The sequence below is a fragment of the Berghia stephanieae genome, chromosome 3 (assembly GCF_034508935.2).
Source record: "Berghia stephanieae isolate SIO BIC M18660-M18661 chromosome 3, UCSD_Bste_1.3, whole genome shotgun sequence".
NCBI lineage: Eukaryota > Metazoa > Mollusca > Gastropoda > Nudibranchia > Aeolidiidae > Berghia > Berghia stephanieae.
In genome coordinates this window covers 105,047,918-105,056,616 of record NC_088362.1, presented here as the reverse complement: position 1 = coordinate 105,056,616, position 8,699 = coordinate 105,047,918, and the positions used below count along the sequence as shown (strand labels likewise).

The following is an 8,699-nucleotide window of genomic DNA, read 5'->3' as shown; positions in this document are numbered from 1 at the left end:
GCAGCACACCACCACCACCAACAGCATCAACAACATAATAATAATAATAATAATAATAATAATAACGTAGTGTCTTTATGCACCTCCGTTGAAGGTGTATCTTAACGGATCGTTTTTATACACCTCCTTCACGCATCCCACCCAATTTCATCAGCGATATTGTGTTGTTGTATTTGGACACGGCGAAAGTTATATTGTGACATCTGTAGGACATTTTTGTTAATACATTTAATATTAATCTAAAAAATCGGAATTTAAAACCAGAAAATAGAAGTTGCATTGAAGGTGAAATATTGTTTTAGAAAGACCTTATTAAAAGTGATTTAAATTTAAACCTCATGGACGTATGCAGCAACATTTTCATTAATTAACCATCACCGCCAACGGAGGTGCATAAAAACGCCACCTAATAATAATGATAATAATAATAATAATAATAATAATAATAATAATAATAATAATAATAATAATAATAATAATAATATAGTAGTAGTAGTAGTAGTAGTAGTAGTAGTAGTAGTAGTAGTAGTAGTAGTAGTAGTAGTATTAGTAGTAGTAGTAGTAGTAGTAGTAGTAGTAGTAGTAGTAGTAGTAGTAGTAGTAGTAGTAGTAGTAGTAGTAGTAGTAGTAGTCACTGGCGGTCGGTCAATAGAGCGAAGTTGTTTTGTGCCGCCCTATATTTTCCGTAGACATTAGCATGTCAACCAAACAAAAAACTTCAATTTTAAAATTTTGATAAAATTAAAAATTTAGCACATACTGCTTTTTGTTTTGAATTTAATATTTGATGACTCTGCGTCGCTCCGCGAAGGTAGCGTCAAATCGGCACGTTTCATCTTTCCCCCGTTGCCTGCGCGGGGTGACAATGAGCGGAGGGTGTGGTGTGGTGGGGAAGATTTTTTTTGTTTATATGAGCCAGTATTCGTTTGGCCGTCCTGTCCTTATCCTATACTCTGGTGTACCTTGAAGAAAGTTAGTTACCACTCCCCAATCTCCCTCCACCCTCCCTCCCCAACTAACTATTGTCTTTCACTGCTAAAATAATTAGGCCAAGACGGCCAATCTAGCGATGCACGCCCTGAGGTCCTACTTGGGATAAATTAAAACCATATAAGTTTTATCACTGAAAGAAGAGGCTTTGCTTCACTTAGATATACGGATGAAGAGAATGGCAATAAATATATATTTTATCATTGTTGGTTTTGCTTAAATATATATTAAATATCAAAAAGAACAGTAAACAAAGTATGCACCGAGAAGAGCCCCATGGTACTATAAATAAAAATCCCTGACCCCACGGAATCCTTCATCCCCGCACACTCCCAACGATCCCTACTCAACTTGTATTGTGTGCATTGTCTAAAAGGCTCCATACACGCCCGGATATGATCCTGGTTCAGACCCCGATCAGGCAAACCGGGGTGAAAACGCAATGTGTGTGGCCAAATACCTGGCCGATAAACCTAGGTACGGTCGATCGCCCGCAAAGCCCGCTTTGCTTAATAATTTTCGAGGCGATCGGCGATCGGGGGCGTGGCAGTATAAAAAATTGGACAATTTTTATCGGATTTTCGCTGTTTTGACGTCAGATACGTGATCAGCGTCGAATTTACAATGGGTTTGATACCAAGAACTATGTTTTTACTCCAAAAATTGATGAAATTAGAAATAAATTTTAATTAATATTGAGGCTATGTGGCCGACAGAAAAGTGCCCCTCCCTGTTTTGTGATGGATCAAGTGGTATGACTCTCACTTTCGGATCGGAAGGTTCAGGTTTCGAGACCCGCTCTGAGTGGCGCAGAGTTGAGTCCTTGGAAAAGGCTCTTTACTCACATTCTCTCACCGTACTCAGGTGTAAAATGAGAACATGGCCGTTCGTTGTCTTTGTTGGGGAAAAATGTCACATCGTCTGACAGGCGTCATGTCTCGTCTTTCAAGTCTAATATTGCTGTTGCCTTGGGACCCCCTGTAAAGCGCTTTGAGCACGTGGATATTGCGCCAAATAAATGCTGTGTTATTATTTTTTTTAAATAATTTTTTATAAATGTTGCGCCAGGAAGAGGTAGATGGCAAAAGTTTCGTTCTTGTTCATCGTAAAACTTATAAAGGATTTCATACAAAATAAAAAATAGTTTTCATAATTTTCAATGTAATGATATAATAATATGCCAGTTCTTTTTTTTTTTTTCCTCCTCACCCGTTGACGCGACATGACGGTCGACCTTGACACAGACATTTGGGATTGGCAGATGCCAAAAAGCCTTGACTACGTGATGACAGGGGTGGGCATTGTAACCTTGAACTTTAATCTACAAACAACGCCCCCCCCCAAAAAAAAAACAAAAAAAAAAAAAGAAAAGAGCTGTGTGCGTGTGTGTGGTGGTGGTGGGAGGGGGGGGGGATGCGAATGCGAGTAGTCCCGAGGAGTAACCGTTTAACCTGCCACGGGAACACTGTCGATTTGTTTTATAAATAATAATAATAATAATAATAATAATGATAATAATAATAATAATAATAATAATAATAATAATAATAATAATAATAATAATAATAATAATAATAATAATAATAATAATAATAATAATAATAATAATAATAAATGACGATAAATAAAAAATCTTTATTGTCCACAAAATGGAAAAATTTCCGTGGTCTACGTTGCTTTTAAACTTAAATCGGATTGCAAATGTATTGATGTTATGCGTATTGGAAAAATACTCACGACATCTCCATCGGGGTATAACATATTAACACACAAAACACACAAAACTGCAAACGCGAACGTTCATTGTCTGATTGATATAACTTAGTGATAAGTTAATTATAAAATGCTGTCTAAAAGCAATAACAACGCGTTGACTAACGTCAAATTCATTCCTTCTATTGATGCTCTGTGTTAAATTAAAATACTCACAAAGTCCGCCAGCCAGAAATATCACTCCAGCCCAAAGATCTACATGGAACCTTGAACGTTATAGTCAGATATATTTTAATGAGAACTAATCATAAAAATCGGTGTCTAAAAACAATAACAATGAGATGAGTGACGTCAATTTGGTTCCTTCTATAAATATCCAAGAACTTTACCCACTCCATCCGCTCTCTCCTCCTTCAATACATATGAATCTATTCTCTCATCACTTTTTTGTGCGGCTATGCATGTGATCTTGTGAAATGACACTCGCCTTTGGATCGGACGGTACTGGATTCGAGTCCCGCTCTGAGTGGCGCATAATTGAGTCCTTGGAAAAGGCTCTTTACTCGCATTCTCTCACCTTGTTCACTGTTAAAATGAGTACCTCGCTGTTTACAGCGTCGTCTCTGTCGGGAAACAATTGCAATATCGCTTAACAGTCATGTCTCGTCTAACATGTTTTTATGTTGGCCAAAGACCCTTATAAAGTGATTTGAGCACCTTTATTGAATATAGCGGTATATATAGCGCAAGTAAATTTTTCTCTCTTTCTCTTTCTCTCTCTCTTCCTCTCCCTCCCTCTCTCTCTCTCTCTCTCTCTCTCTCTCTCTCTCGACATGTTAGATTATTATAGCTATTGCTACATATGATGCGAATATCTTGGACGGTTATTGATGCTATGAGTTTAGGTAAAATGCTCACAACATCCACCAGTCGGAAATAACGTACCGTCATACAAAACTACGAGTAAACTTGAACGTTAAAAGTCTGATTGATATAATTTAGTGAGAACTAATTACCAAAATGACTGCCTTAACAAAGAGTGGAATGATGTCAATTTCGTTCCTTCAACAGTCTAATTGATATAATTTAGTGAGAAGTAATCACTATTGTGCGCAAGACGAAAGATAGAATAACAGACAGTAACTGGGATCGGTTCTGTCGGCCACATAGCCTCACTATTAATTAAAATTTATTTCTAATTTCACCAATTTTTGGAGTACACACACATTCTTAGTATCAAACCTATTGTAAATTTGACGCTGATCACGAATCCGACGTGAAAACAGCGAAAATCCGAAAAAAATTGTCCACTTTTTTATACTGCCACGCCCCCGATCGCCGATCGCCTCAAAAAAATATCTCCCCGTATGTGGGCAAAAATCCTCTGCGATAAACGCAGGGATCGGGTCACAGCGATAGGTCATCCGTACCGCTATCAGCGGATACGGCGTCTATGGGGGGCTTAATAATAGTATAATTATAAAGATGTCGCTGATTGTGTGTGAAGTTAACAAGTGCTTTGCGTTTGGAATTAAATGTGGATTTTTAAATTCAATTATTCTAAAGTTGTGTGTCATACCGTTAGTATTCAGAGAAAATGTATTATCGCTGTTGTCATTGTTTATGAAACCTACCTGTTTTTATCTTGAATCATTTTATTTTAAAAAGTTATTTCTGTAATTTGTAACCAATCATGAATCATGTTGATTTTTTAATTGAAAATCGATTCCGACACTTATCCCCTCAAGAGAAAATAGTGGTGAAAGATTTAGGTCCACACAAACCAGTGAATTTTAACTTAGTTTCTAACACACCGCGGAGACAGCGCCGATTTAATAATGATTATTTTTAAAAATGTTGAATGACTTACTGCCAGTGAAAGCCGTAAAACGCTTCATTGTTTTTATTGCTTGATTTTTGGTGATGAATGCTATAACGGACAACAGGAGGATTCAGTGATATTGCGCACATCTCTCAGGCACTGAATAAACATTCTGAATCAAATAGCCATGTCACAGATGCTGTTAAATATAAACTTTTCAACGTTGTAGATATAAGAAATCAGTTGGAAACAGGACATGCTGCGTCTGTGAGTCGTTATAATGAACAGATGAAAGTTAACAGACAAGTTTTGTCCAAGATAATTGATGCTCTTTTGTGAGTACGTCTCGTTAATATTCTAACACACACACACATACACGCACATATGCAAACAATTGCAATACCCCCCTCCACACACACACACACATACATACACACACACACACACACACACATACAAAGTAGGTCAAATTAAGTTAAATTAACTAGACCAATAAAATTTGATTCTGTATTTCGGATTTGTGCCGCCTTAAATACAATGTGACCAACCGCCCCTGGTAGAAGTAGTAGTAATAGTAGTAGTAGTAGTAGTAGCAGCAGTAGTAGTAGTAGTAGTAGTAGTAGTAGTAGTAGTAGTAGTAGTAGTAGTAGTAGTAGTAGTGGTAGTAGTAGTAGTAGTAGTAGTAGTAGTAGTAGTAGTAGTAGTAGTAGTAGTAGTAGTAGAAGTAGTAGTAGTAGTAGTAGTAGTAGTAGTAGTAGTAGTAGTAGTAGTAGTAGTAGTAGTAGTAGTAGTAGTAGTAGTAGTAGTAGTAGTGTAAGAGAGTAAGCCTATGCAAAAAGGTTATCTAAGACATTTGGTGCAAACTGTCAATTATATATCAGCAAATGGGTTTAGTGAGTACATAATGCAGGCATATCAGTTAAACATGGTCAATGCATGATACGTTTGGGCAGTTTTTATGTCAAAGTTACTGGACAGGTTATCATGTTGAGTACTATTTAATCAATCATTCTTAAATTGGTTTAGGGGTGTTGAAACAGGTGAAAGGGGCATTTATCAAAATAATGTTATATCATAAAAGGCGGGGTTTAACATCAATATGTAGGAATTGACGTTTCAGGTTTGATTATGATTTGGTCTTACTCTTAGGGGTTGGATTATAGACTGACAGGGAACTGTCAAAACTGCAAGGGGGCGTGGAAACAATGGAACTGTGGGTAAAATTTTGATAGGGATAAAAGAGGATGTTTCGAGGAAAACGGTAGGATTCTACCTTTTGATTCAGGATTCAACTTGACCATGAGCTGCACACTTGAAACCTTTTGTGCTCACCATCATTTATTTGCTTTTACGGACTTAGAAATATTCCACGAATATTGAAAATGGTTACTTAGGCAAAATTGACTTTACATGTGGACTGATTTTACGGATTTGGAATTTATGAAACTGATTGAATTATGACCATGCTATTTGATTTGGATTTGGAATTTATCATGATTTGGATTTTGAATTTATCTCAAACAAATAAAACTGTAAGAAATGAAACTTGGAATCTGGACTTTTATTTGAATGTCTTGATGTTGTGCATTCAATTATCATCACCGGCCCTTGAACTCTTTCGTCATTATTAACATCTACAACACAACGCAAAGGATAATACTACCATCTATCAAAAACACCACTATACGATCACAAGCCATTACATATGTGTGCAACTACCCCACATTATGCATCTAATTTGGTGCCGTGACCAGGATTCTTATATATCTTTATTTGGAGCCCTGATACCATGATGTAAAGATGTTATCATTCCGAACCATGGATACACAAGAAATGTATATTGTTGCGGTGTTAACATCTATTAAAGTTTTTGTGAGACTCGAATTTTGAAGTGAAAATTGTGAACAGATAGGAAAATAGTTTTATTTGGGAAAGAAAATGAATATCAATTTTGAAGGTGAAGTAGTGGAATTATTTTGTATTGAAATATGAAAAAAAAATATTGAAATTATAGATGATTCCTAAAATTCTGACAAAAGACGATATTTAAAAAAATAAAAAAATATACTAAATAATATTTAAATTAAGAGTCACAGATAGAAAAGTAAATTTTAAAAAAATATAGATATATAGGGCAATATATTATATTCAAAAAGTGAAAACAATATATTATAGAACGGCAAAATAATAATAATAATAATAATAATAATAATAATAATAATAATAATAATAATAATAATAATAATAATAATAATAATAATAATAATAATAATGCATTGATGCTATACGTATTTTATTTAATTAAAAAGAAGAGAGGGAGAGATGAAAATAAAAATTTCAGAATTTAAATGAATATTTTAGTGCGTTTTATTTTTCAAAATAAATGAAAATGCGTTTACTTACAATCAAGCGTTTCGGAATAGATCTTCGAATATTAATTTGTACCGTTAATGGCAATGTTTTGTTAATATCAGTAACAAAGATGTGTCGATTTTTATTTCAATTTTTGTATGTTACTGTTGGAATTACATAACCAGTTGGTCATTCTTTAATGTTGTTACGTTTTATTTTCTGTCAAAATGACTCAAGAAGACGATGGCAATAAAAACACGTAAATTATAAGTTTTGATAATTGAAAAATGTCTTATGGTATTTATTGTTATATTACAACATCATTGATTATATTTTTCTCCCGTCAATAGGGATGAATTGGTAGGTTGATATTGACTCTTTGAGATTCATGGGTTCATGACAAAGAGCAAAGTTTTATATCTGTTTGTATTCTTGGTAATAAATGTGTGGTTAACGCAGCCAAGTAATCGACAACAGAGCTTATTTAGTTGTGTAATGAGACATGGCGTTATAATAGATTACATAAGACATTTGGATTTTATCACCGAAAATTAAGTTGAAATGATTTATGCGGAATATGAGTCAATCGTTGTTTTGTTTAGTTTTGTTTTGAAACGCGTTTCATCGTGATTTTTAAAAGGAGACATATTCTAATAATAACGGAATAACGGACTTTGGTTTAAAGTCGGAGAACAAATAAAATGACGGAGCATTAATTATTATGAAAGACTGATGTCTTGTAATGGGAGTTAAAATGTTATTACGGAAGAATAACAAAATATTGAAAATGCATTATCATGTCATGTGAGCTGATAATATTTGTGACACAAGTGGTTAACTTGTTAAGAATCAGCAAATTATAAGTAACCCATATGGTAAAATGCTGTAAATGCATAGTGGGTAAATAAGCGCAGTGATGTAAGACGCTGTAATTAAAGTGCACACGATTTAAATTAGGAGACGCAGGAATGAGGCGTTCGGGAATATTTTATTTTGCGTTTGATTAAAGCGCATGGTTTAACATTATGAAATGATGCAGAAGGCGGAGAATTTTTATAAATACGATGCGCGTGGTTAAAGCGCACACAATTATCAATGCTATATTAAGAGGCGCGAGATAACGTCGCAATGAGTTATATGAATATTTTTATAAGCCGAGGGCAAAGGCGCGAAACATTGAATTTTTATTGACCAGAGTGTATATCGTTTCTGCGAATATTTTGATTATCATATTTTTCTCCTATAGATTCGCTGTTGTAATTGTAATCAATATTTACTGCGTGGTTTGAATTTAACATTTATATCATAAATGTGTAACTGAGTTGAAGAAGAAGTTATGTTCAATTGTCAAATCTTAAGTGTGTAATCATTCGGCAATCAGTTGAAATGGTAGGAAGTGCTACGATAACATAAACAAAATCATATTTCATTAAATTAGGGATTTTCTAAGGGGAATAATTCGAGTTAATCAAAGGCAGAAGTAGTGTTTGCACTAAAACATGATACAGTCATCACGAAAGAGGACACTTGCAACCATCAGTCATAACGGGAACGCTGATGACAACGACAGAGGCAACTCAAACACAACCACAACATAGGTCGGAAAATGTCCTAATCCCTTTGGTCTATCCACGAATACCTTGAAATGGAGTAAGCATCTCGACAAAACACTACGCCATTGATACGTCCAGAATCAACACAATCTACAGACTACAAACTACACAACAACCTCAATTACATCGTACCTTTCAACTTATACAAACTTGACAGAATTCATAAAATAATATCTGTATCAACACAGATTTCTTCCATGAACCTTTTT

At 34.8% G+C, this 8,699-nt stretch overlaps 1 long non-coding RNA gene across 1 annotated transcript in view; it reads left to right on the top strand.

The window, feature by feature from the left end:
* Positions 1–8,699, top strand: part of LOC144969076 (uncharacterized) — a 37,024-nt gene that overhangs the window by 649 nt on the left and 27,676 nt on the right. The gene's annotated exons all lie outside the window — the stretch shown is intronic.